The sequence below is a fragment of the Nerophis lumbriciformis genome, linkage group LG17, assembly GCF_033978685.3.
Source record: "Nerophis lumbriciformis linkage group LG17, RoL_Nlum_v2.1, whole genome shotgun sequence".
Taxonomy (NCBI): domain Eukaryota; kingdom Metazoa; phylum Chordata; class Actinopteri; order Syngnathiformes; family Syngnathidae; genus Nerophis; species Nerophis lumbriciformis.
Window position 1 is genome coordinate 19,308,810 of NC_084564.2, and position 12,764 is coordinate 19,321,573.

Sequence of the window (12,764 nt, forward strand, 5' to 3'; positions counted from 1 at the left end):
GACGACTTCAAGATTTGTATTTAAACAGTGTATATTTTCAAAAGATGAATTGTGACTTTTTTGAAGTGGGTGCAGTGTGCATGTTTTTTTTTTGCAAACTGGGAAAGCTTACATATTCAAACCATCTAATTTAAAGTATCAATCAATCAATCAATCAATCAATGTTTACTTATATAGCCCTAAATCATGAGTGTCTCAAAAGACTGCACAACGACATCCTCGGCTCAGATCCCACATCAGGGCAAGAAAAAACTCAACCCAATGGGATGACAATGACAAACTTTGGAGGGAACCGCAGATGTGGGGATACCCCCTGCCCAGGGCGACCGGGGCAATGGACGTCGAGTGGATCTAGCATAATATTGTGAGAGTCCAGTCCATAGTGGATCTAACATAATAGTGTGAGAGTCCAGTCCATAGTGGGGCCAGCAAGTACTATCTAATCTAATCTATTGCAGACAGACTGAAAACAGGTTATAAAAGTAACTTTGCAGCAGAATATATGTACAATTTACAACAAAACATATTCATTACATTTTGTCTAGATTACAAGTGTTTTTAAACTTTTGTAATCCTGATTAATGCTAAAATACTTATGGCCAATTAGGCCCATTCACATTGCAGGGTATGATGCCCAATTCAGATTCATTCTTTTGTTCAATTCGATCTTTTTATGTAATGGTTCACATTACCAAACAAATATAGCCTTGTTCACAATGCAGGTCAATTCCGATTTTTTTTTTGTCCCCCTTCGACCTGTATTATAAATGATAAATGGGTTGTACTTGTATAGCGCTTTTCTACCTTCAAGGTACTCAAAGCGCTTTGACACTACTTCCACATTTACCCATTCACACACACATTCACACACTGATGGAGGGAGCTGCCATGCAAGGCGCTAACCAGCACCCATCAGGAGCAAGGGTGAAGTGTCTTGCTCAGGACACAACGGACATGACGAGGTTGGTACTAGGTGGGGATTGAACCAGGGACCCTTGGGTTGCGCACGGCCACTCTTCCACTGCGCCACGCCGTCCCTGTATTGGATTTTTTTATAATAATAATAACAATAATAATTCATTATACTTATAAGGCACCTTTTTGGGCACTCAAGAACACTGTACAAAATCCATCCATCCATCCATTTTAAGTTAAGTTAAAGTTAAAGTACCAATGATTGTCACACACACTAGGTGTGGCGAAATTTGTCCTCTGCATTTGACCCATCCCCTTGTTCCCCCCCTGGGAGATGAGAGGAGCAGTGAGCAGCAGCGGTGCCGCGCCCGGGAATCATTTTTGGTGATTTAACCCCCAATTCCAACCCTTAATGCTGAGTGCCAAGCAGGGAGGTAATGGGTCCCATTTTTATAGTCTTTGGTATGACTCGGGGTTGAACTCACACCCTACCGATCTCAGGGCGGGCACTCTAACCACTAGGCCATTTTCTACCGCTTGTCCCTTTTTGGGGTCGCAAAATCCAAACAATACAATCCATTGGATAAAAACAACAACAACAACAAAGATCGATAATATTTAGAATGAATAAGCAGTCAGGAATAGGTGTGTTTTGAGTCTTGATATGAAGAGGGATATTGAGTCTAAGTTACGAAGGTCTGGTGGTAATGAGTTCCAAAGATGAGGGGCAGAGCGGCTGAAAGCTCGGGCACCCACTGTGGACAGTTTAAATAAGGGGACAGTGAGATGGATGGATGACGAAGATCTTAGGGAACGTGAGGGCATGGTGACATGGAGCAGGTCAGAGAGATATGACATAGAGAGGTTATGGATAGCTTTGAAAGTGAGGAAAATTATTTTAAAGTAGATACGATGTTTGATGGGTAACCAGTGGAGTTGCTGCAGAACAGGGGTGATGTGCTGGATTACAGGGGTTCTGGTGAATGTCTGGTGAATTATGTCAATGTGAACAGTGCATCTTTGAATATTTAATATCCGACCCAGGCCTATTTAGTATGTGGATATAAAGTGGAAATGTACCCAATGCGACTGCAGTCTGAATGATCGGGTCACCTTCACCCGGCCAGAACGTCATCAAAAAGCGATAAGCGTCATAATTCTTCGCCAAAATAGACGGTTACAAAATAAATAGTTGACAAATGAGAAGAAAACAGGTGAAAATAATATGTTTTAGGAACACACGTCAACATACCATTCATGTCTTCGACTGCTCGCCAACACGCTCTTCGGAGCAGACGTGAAAGTAAAATCTCCTGCAAACTGCCCTTGCCGAAATGCTTGCAATCAGTCCTTCTCAATCTTACATGCACAATAAATCCATTTAGGACTTTGATTGCAAAAAATCTTCGAAATTGCTACTAATGTGCCAGTACTGAGACTGACTAGAGTTGAAGCCATGTTTGTTTCCGTAAACACTGTCGTAGGGTTGTACGGTATACCGGTACTGGTATAGTATCTCCGTACTAATGAATCAAAAACGGTACTATACTCTGTTTGAAAAGTACCGGTTCCCTGGCATGACGGCGCGTCGTCACGTCATTACTTTGGTGGTTTTGCGAGCAGACGAGTATGTTCAACAGTGCACAATCACGGTGTACTTACAAGCAGACACAGTGTGTAGACACAAAAGGGAGAACGGACGCATTTTGGCTTAAAAAGTAACGATAAAGGTAAAGTTATAACACTGAAACGCCCTCAGGAAGAGGTGCTTTAAGACATGGCTAGCTAGTGGAGAATGTCCATTCGCAGTCGGCAGTGCTTTAGCTACTTCTAAATCACTAATCCTCGCCTCCATGGCGACTAATAAAGTACGTTTCTTAGAAGTATCATCCCTGCAGGACGAGGAATAGCTAATCATGCTTCATTACACACCGTATGAGGATACAATAGCTAACCGCTAATAGCAAGCTTGCACCCTGAATGTAAACAAATGCTATTGGTGGATCTACACCTGACATCCACTGTAATGATACCAAGTACAATAGCGTATCTAGTCGATATGATTACATCAATATTTTTTATCGTCACAAAACCTTTTTTCTTTCTTTTGAAATATGTCCCTGTACACATGAGAACTTTGAATATGACCAATGTATGATCCTGTAACTACTTGGCATCAGATTGATACCCAAATTTGTGGTATCATCCAAAACTAATGTAAAGCATCCAAACAACAGAAAAATAAGTGATTGTTACATTTTAACAGTAGTGTAGATAGAACATGTTAAAAGAGAAAGTAACCAGATATTAACAGTAAATGAACAAGTGGATTAATAATCAATTTTTACAGCTTGTACCTCATAATTTTGACAAAATAGAATGATAAATGACACAATATGTTACTGCATACGTCAGCAGACAAATTAGGAATCTTTGTTTACTTACTACTAAAAGACAAGTTGTCCAGTATGTTCACTATTTTATTTATGGACAACATTGTTCTTCGATAACAATAAGAAACATAGGTTTAATGTACCGTAAAATTTTTTGTTAAAAGTCATGCAATTTTTTTGTGGTTCCCCTTATTTTGAAAAGTACCCAAAAGTATCAAAGTATCGTAATGCATTTTGGTACCGGTACTAAAATATTGGTATCGGGACAAAACTACACTGTAGCATGTGTGACGTCATGACATCATGTCTGAATGCAGGTCAGATTGTGTTCACATTCGAAATCCAGATTTTTTGTAATGCAAACATTAAAAAGATCGGATTTGACAAAAAAAAATCATGACGTATAGATGACCGGTAAATTGAGAGCTTTGCCTTACGGCTCAGCTCCTTTTTCACCACAACGGATCGATACAGGGTCCGCATAACTGCAGGCGCTGCACCAATTAGTGATGGGATCGGCAGTTCTTTTGACTGTACTGAATCACTAGAATCAGTTCCTTAAATTGATTCGTTCAAAAGATTCGTTCACCGAATCACCCCCCCCCCCAACAAAAAAGGAGGGGGGGGGGGGCGTGCGTAGTACAGTACAGTGTGCGCAGGTCGGCGAATCACCGAATCACTTCTGCAGCAGCAGTTCTGTGCGCAGGTCGGCGAATCACCGAATCACTTCTGCAGCAGCAGTTCTGTGCGCAGGTCGGCGAATCACCGAATCACTTCTGCAGTTCCAGTTCTGTGCGCAGGTCGGCGAATCACCGAATCACTTCTGCAGTTCCAGTTCTGTGCGCAGGTCGGCGAATCACCGAATCACTTCTGCAGCAGCAGTTCTGTGTGCAGGTCGGCGAATCACCGAATCACTTCTGCAGCAGCAGTTCTGTGCGCAGGTCGGCGAATCACCGAATCACTTCTGCAGCAGCAGTTCTGTGTGCAGGTCGGCGAATCACTGAATCACTTCTGCAGTTCCAGTTCTGTGCGCAGGTCGGCGAATCACCGAATCACTTCTGCAGCAGCAGTTCTGTGTGCAGGTCGGCGAATCACCGAATCACTTCTGCAGCAGCAGTTCTGTAAATATGCAAACAAAAAAAAAAAAAATACCTTCAAAATAAAACAAATAAATTAAGAGCCAGAAATGCCAACATAAAAACTAAATGTTCTGTAGCCTACGTTTAAAAATATAACAAAGAAAATATTAACTTAAATGTGCAAACAAAAAGAAAATAAATAGGCTACCTTAAATAAAACTAAACAAATATTAAACCAAGTGCCAGAAAAGCCAACATTAAAACTAAAATTTCTGTAGCTTACATTTAAAAATATAAAAATGGAAATATCAACTTAAATATGCAATAAAAAAGAAAATAAATAGCTTAAATAATATAAAAAATCAAGATAAATAATAGCCTATGTATATGTACATACATTAGTTATTATTTTTATTTTAAATCTTCTCAAACAGCCTGCCCTACACTTTACGCCCCGCCCCTCCCCCTCGCGTCGCTGCTGCTCAGCCTTGCCCTGCACTGACTTTCTTTCTGTCTCCTCTACTCTCATAACTTTATGTGTTGAGATAATGTGTGTGTTTGTTTTCATGTCAACATTAGCCGTTAGCTTGGAGAATGAATGGAGAACGGATGCCAATGGCATGAAACATATCCCCGTGACGGGAGGAGAATCACTCGCGGCATTGGGGCAAGCAGAGCAGAGAGCGAGAGCGTTGTCGTTCACAGAGTGATTCATGTCGTTAATCCGCGGTGAACGAATTGTTCGCTCAGTCCCTCCCCCCGCCCCCATGATGAGTAGCTGGCTGCGTCGTTCGCCGACGTCACAGAATGCGCCAGTTCCACTCATACCGGCATGGTCGCGGCGGAGCTCAACTGAACTGAGAAAGGAACGAATCAGTTCATGAAGTGATTCGGTTCAGTACGTTCACTCAAAAGATTCGTTCGTTCGAACGAATCGTTCGCGAACGACACAACATTAGCACCAATCTGCCTGACGATCTCACCATTCATTCTTCCCTCACTCGTGAACAAGACTTCTTGTTCATTTTCATATACTTGTTCTCTTTTCATATCGTATCATTTTCTTTTTAAACATTGAAAAATAACAAAACATTTCGCAGGAGCTCCGTCATAATATAGTGCAAGTGAAGGAAGTGACATGGTCTTGTCAAATGCATGGAGCGATCGTGTCTTCCGGTCCGATCGTGTAGCGACAGCGGTTCCACACTGTGGAAGGTAGCCGCGCTAGCTAACCAGTAGCCGCCTCTGTCAGGACGCTACAGTACAATAACGACAACTTGCAGCTTGTTGCGCTCAATTTTGCAGGACACTGCTTGATTAAAGTTAAAGTCTCATCAATAGTCACACACACATTAGGTGTGGTGAAAATATCCCCTGCATTTGACCCATCCCCATGTTCACCCTCTGGGAGGTGAGGGGAGCAGTGAGCAGCAGCGGTGGCTGCTCTCGGGAATCATTTTGGTGATGTAACCCCCAATTCCAACCCTTGGAATTATGTCACCAACATGCATCATCCCGATCTAATATAGAATACAAATCTATCATAAGACAAATTGTATATTGTTTCTGATGGGTGCTGGTTAGCGCCTTGCATGGCAGCTCCCTCCATCAGTGTGGGGAAGTAGTGTCAAAGCGCTTTGAGTACCTTGAAGGTAGAAAAGCGCTATACAAGTACAACCCATTTATCATTTATCATTTCTCCTGTATATTGTTTGTATCACATAATCCTGCTCCACCTTGGAGTGCCGGATGTAAACATTCAGTCACTCTTTTCTAACTGTTATATTTGTAATATTTAGCTGACTTTTCTCACATTTAGTGCTCATTTAAGGTACAAATAAAGGCCTGACTGAAACCCACTACTACCGACCACGCAGTCTGATAGTTTATATATCAATGATGAAATCTTAACATTGCAACACATGCCAATACGGCCGGGTTAGCTTACTAAATTTCGCGCAAAATATCCTGCTGAAAACGTCTCGGTATGGTAACGCCTGCGCGTGACGTCACAGATTGTAGAGGACATTTTGGGACAGCATAGTGGCCAGCTATTAAGTCGTCTGTTTTCATCGCAAAATTCCACAGTATTCTGGACATCTGTGTTGGTGAATCTTTTGCAATTTGTTCAATGAACAATGGAGACAGCAAAGAAGAAAGCTGTAGGTGGGAAGCGGTGTATTGCAGCCGGCATGCAGCAACACAAACACAGCCGGTGTTTCATTGTTTACATTCCCGAAAGATGACAGTTAAGCTTTACCATTGGCCTGTGGAGAACTGGGACAACAGAGACTCTTACCAGGAGGACTTTGAGTTGAATACGCAGACGAGGTACCGTGAGTATGCTTCCAAACATTTGATCGCTTGCCCGTACGTGCGTGCCGCTATGTGCATGTCACGTACGTAACTTTGGGGACTTTGGGGAAATATATGTGCTGTATGAACTTTGGGGAGGTGAACGGTACTTTGGGCTGTGGGATTGAGTGTGTTGTGCAGGTGTTTGAGTTGTATTGGCGGGTTATATGGACGGGAGGGGGGAGGTGTTTGTTATGCGGGATTAATTTGTGGCATATTAAATATAAGCCTGGTTGTGTTGTGGCTAATAGAGTATATATATGTCTTGTGTTTATTTACTGTTTTAGTCATTCCCAGCTGAATATCAGGTCCCACCCGCCTCTCACAGCATCTTCCCTATCTGAATCGCTCCCACTGCCCTCTAGTCCTTCACTCTCACTTTTTTCATCCACAAATCTTTCATCCTCGCTCAAATTAATTGGGAAATCGTCGCTTTCTCGGTCCGAATCGCTCTCGCTGCTGGTGGCCATGATTGTAAACAATGTGCGGATGTGAGGAGCTCCACAACCTGTGACGTCACGCGCATATCGTCTGCTACTTCCGGTACAAGCAAGGCTTTTTTATCAGCGACCAAAAGTTGCGAACTTTATCGTCGATGTTCTCTACTAAATCCTTTCAGCAAAAATATGGCAATATCGCAAAATTATCTAGCATGACACATAGAATGGACCTGTTATCCCCGTTTGAATAAGAAAATCGCATTTTGGTAGGTTTTTAAATGGCAAATCTAAATGTTGAATCCTTAATCTAAATATAAATCTAAATATTAAACCTAAAGCTAAATTTTATATAATCATATATCAGAGAGAAACGCGTGACTGATTTTTTACATTTGGCGCCCCATACTCCACAGTCTAGACTTTATTGCACTCCTACGTTATGGTGTTGTCCTCGGTCTCCTCTTGGATAAAACACATCTCCTTACTGCGACAGCTACATCTTGGAAGAAGCTGACATTAGCGCCACCTACTGTTTTCAGTCTTACCCCTGGAACTTGCGATTGACAGATGCGATGCAAACGCTGATGGTGTCCAGATTTATCTGGGAGCAATGTGGGCACAATGTCTCCATTGTCGAACAAATCTGTTAAATGTTCTTTGCGCTTGAGTGACGGCATACAACAAAAGTCAGTGTTTTTCTATGTTGACTGAGAAAATCCGTGGCACATACAGTAAATGATTTACTTAGCCTTTAATACCAGGGCAGGGCATGCAGATCAGTGGCATTTCCAGTTAAACGTTACATGTATGCTTCCAAGCATGCATTCAAGGTGTTTGCACACTTATATTTACGGTATATGCACTCTCTCATAGAACATGTCCTACTGGTTATCGTTTATAAAAAAAAAATCTGGCAATTAAAGATGATTTTAATTAACCGCTTTCATTCAAAATCAAGCATGTTCTATGGTAAGTGTTTTCCCTCGGGCAGACGTTCAAACAGCCAATAACCTGACTTGTATCCACTTATCAAAATAGAATTACGCATGAATAACTAAGAACAAAGGTCTAACAGCTAGACCAGCGCACCACCAACTATCATTTTCATAATTGGATTAGACCTCCCACATTCAAGTCAGTGGAAAAAAAGAAACAAGCTTGTAGATTTCCATCTCATAAGCCCTTTAAAGAAGGATGCTTGTAAGAGATTCTTTATTTTATGGGGACAGTAAATCTATCTTGCACACTTCTAGGTAATAAATATATTTTCCTTATAAATAAACAATTGGTATCTTCCGCACAATCTCCTCCCCCTTGGTCCTTTTGTCCTCAGGTGAAAGGAAATTGTTGCCACATGTGCTGATTGCTCAGTCACTCATGATGTACTAACTCCTCTGACAGTAATCCTGCTTTCTCTATGTATATGTGTGTGTGTGTGTGTGTGTGTGTACGTGTGTGTGTACATAGGTGCCTGCAGGTTGGGTTGTGTACGTTTTTATTTTTCACTAGGCCCCTGGTGTGTCGACAGCAACCTGCTGGGTGAGCTTAGTGCTCAGATTGACTTGAACTGATGACACATGTCAGCCCAAAGCATCCTGTTCAGTCAGCAGTCATTAGTAACCGTTGACATGCACCACGGTCAGGAAGTGCGACACTACTTTTCGACCATTTTGCGATTTGTCTTGGTAATCACTTGACAGGTGCTATACACATTCTTGTTTTATTTGCATGCAAGTAAGGTCTAAGGTCGGTCGGTTTGGTTGGGACATCTGAACAATTGTTAAAAAAAAAAAACGAAATACGAAAACGGAATCTACTATAAAAGGCGGAAAGTGACGGAAATGCTGTCAGTCAGTTTCAATCAATCAATCAATCAAAGTGTATTTATATAGCCCTTAATCACAAGTGTCTCAAAGGGCTGCAGAAGCCACAACGACATCCTCAGCTCAGATCCCACACAAGGGCAAGAAAAAACTCAACCCAATAGGATACAATGAGAATCCTTGGTGGGGACCCCCCCTCTGGCATACTTGCCAACCCTCCCGGATTTTCCGGGAGACTCCCGAAATTCAGCGCCTCTCCAGAAAACCTGCCGGGACAAATTTTCTCCCGAAAATCTCCCGAAATTCAGGTGGAGCTGGAGGCCACGCCCCCTCCAGCTCCATGCGGACCTGAGTGACAGCGGCCAGCCTGTTTTCACGTCCGCTTTCCCACAATATAAACAGCGTGCCTGCCCAATCACGTTATAACTGTAGAATGATCGAGAGCAAGTTCTTGGTTTCTTATGTGGGTTTATTGTTAGGCAGTTTCATTAACGTCCTCCCAGCACAGTAACAACACACAACAACAGCAGTCACGTTTTCGTCTACCGTAAAGCAGTTTGTCTGCTGTAAACAGCAATGTTGTGACACTCTTAAACAGGACAATACTGCCATCTACTGTACATGCATATGTAACAATAACATCTAGGGCTTTTAGAGAGTGCAGTGCACAACTGCTATATATATATATATATATATATATATATATATATATATATATATATATATATATATATATGTGTGTGTATATATATATATATATATATATATATATATATATATAGCTAGAATTCACTGAAAGTCAAGTGTTTCATATATATATATATATATATATATATATATATATATGTATGTGTGGGGAAAAAAATCACAAGACTATTTCATCTCTACAGGCCTGTTTCATGAGGGGGGTACCCTCAATCGTCAGGCCTGTAGAGATGAAATAGTCTTGTGATTTTTTTCCCCACACATACATATATTGCGCTCTACTACGGTATCGAGCACTATTTTTTGGATAACCTTATTAAGACATATATATATATATATATATATATATATATATATATATATATATATATATATATATATATATATGAAATACTTGCATATATATATATATATATATATATATATATATATATATATATATGAAATACTTGAGTATTCCTTACATATATATATATATATATATATATGAAATACTTGACTTGGTGAATTCTAGCTGTAAATATACTCCTCCCCTCTTAACCACGCCCCCCTCCCCACCCCCACCTCCCGAAATTGGAGGTCTCAAGGTTGGCAAGTATGCCCTCTGGGCAACCGGTACAATGGACGTCGAGTGCATCTAGTTAATAGTGTGAGAGTCCAGTCCATAGTAGGGCCAGCAGGGGATCATCTTGAGTGGAGACAAGTCAGCAGCGCAGAGACGTCCCCAACTGATGTACAGATGAGTGGTCCACCCCGGGTCCCGACTTTGAACAGCTAGTGATTCATCTGAGATCACCTAATAACCTCTCCACGCAAGAGAAGGGGGCAAAGCAGAAAAGAGACGGCAGATCAACTGGTCTAAAAGGGGTCTATTTAAAGGCTAGAGTACACAAATGAGTTTTAAAATGGGATTTAAATGCTTCTACTGAGGTAGCATCTCTAACTGTTATCGGGAGGGCATTCCAGAGTACTGGAGCCCGAATAGAAAATGCTCTACAGCCCGCCATGCACTAAATTTGTCCAATTTCTCAAATAGTTCAGCTCTAAATAAGCCTTCTACAGCCCATGGAAACACCTTAATTTGATTGTGTTCAGTTTTTGAAAAGTTGGACTAACAGACCTGGATTATGCTACTGGAAACCAGATCTCTTGTGTGGGTGTGTACAGCCAGAGAGGACCCTTCGTATAGCGCATGCACCAGTCTCAACGTGCGGGATATAACCCGGAAGCAGATACCGTTCAATACAAACATAGCAGCAATTGTAATGAAGAGGAGACTGTTTATCAGCTACACAAATTAAAAGAACCAAACATTTAGACATGCATCAATGGTAGAAAAAAAGAAACAGATATTTATTTAAAAAGGTAGCTAAGGAAATGTAAAATGCTGGCTTAATTCAGATTCTCGAACAAAATACTAATGAGATGAAAGCAGGTATATTAAAGGCGAGTAATAAAGCGCACACAAACCTCTTCACACTACATTTGTGCAAGCCATCTGATTCACTTTTTGCACAACGGAAAAGATCTAGAACAATAGCTATCTTCCTCTGGATATCAGTCGGGCCACAAACGGTATTTTCCTTCAGATTTAAAACTCCTTTCATCAATCCACGCAGCTTTATGAATGAACTTTGAAACACTCAAAAGTTTTGTTTCCGCCTTTCTTTGCATCCGACCCGATACATTCTTGGTCGAAGCGTCATGTCCGTAACGCAATCTGAAATCATATCTTGATGCCGTCTGCTATGTAAGTAAGTAAATACATTTTATTTATAAAGCGCTTTTCACAGATAAAATCACAATGAGCTGTACAAAACATAGGTGAAGTAAAACAACAATTCAATTAAAACAACAGGGGAATCATCATAAAACGGGTACAAAGTGGATTACAATTGATAGTTGATAGGTGCATTAACTAAAATCTTTACTAAAAAGACAAGTTTTCCAATGTTTCTTAAAAGTGTCAACACAGTCAAGATCACGGAGGGACTGGTGCAAATTGTTCCAGAGTCTGGGAGCTATAGCCTGGAATGCCAGGTCTCTACAGGTTTTAAAACAAGTTTTTGGGATCTTTGGGGCCTGAAGACCGGAGGCTGCGCCCTGAAGAGTAGGGGCATAGCAAGTCAGTGATGTACTGAGGGGCCCCACCATGCAATGCACATAATGTCAGGACCAAAATTTAAAACTCAATGCGGAATTTAACTGGAAGCCAATGAAGACTGGATAAATCAGGGGTAATATGGGCTGTTCTGGGTGCACCGGTCAAAAGTCTGGCGGCTGCATTTTGCTGACTTGTTGAAAAGAGTGAAAAGAGAATTGCAATAGTCAATACGGGACCAAATAAACGTGAGAATGATCATTTGGAGATCCAATTTTGACAACAAATTTCTCACTTTAGAAATATTTCTGACATGATAAAAACAGTTTTTGGTCAGTTGATGACAGTGACCAAGACCAAAGACTGATCAAACACAACCCCAAGGGAGTTCTTGATCAGGGGGATCTTTTTATCAAAAGCAATTATCAGAGTTTCCATTTTGTTAGAATGTATCTGGAAGAAATTTAAGGACAACCGGTTTTTAATACAGGATACACACTCCAAGAACTCAGATAAAAAGTGAAACTCTGAATCATTGAAGGAGCTACAGCTAACATCACCATAGCCTTTAGAGACGTAATATTTGTGATCTATGCCAATATTACAGCGGACATCACTTAAAACAAGTTGTAAGGATCCGCAGATGGCTACTGTGACGTCATAGGTCAACCGGAAAAGTAATTCAGATATCTGCGTTCAAATGAAATAAGCTCACCCCCAGTGTACGAGAGGCACATGGCGTATGACCAATAGTCGCATTTGAGAGTGTGCATGGCCACTTGGACTTCACAGGTGTGAAAATACCCCAAAAAACAAACTATTTGAGAAATCAGACTAATTACGTGCATGAAAACGTAGCTATTGTGCACTAACTCACACTGAACTGCTGCCTCCAAAACTAAACTTTTCACTCACCTCCATGGAGCCCCATCAGAACTTTAGCACTATAAGCT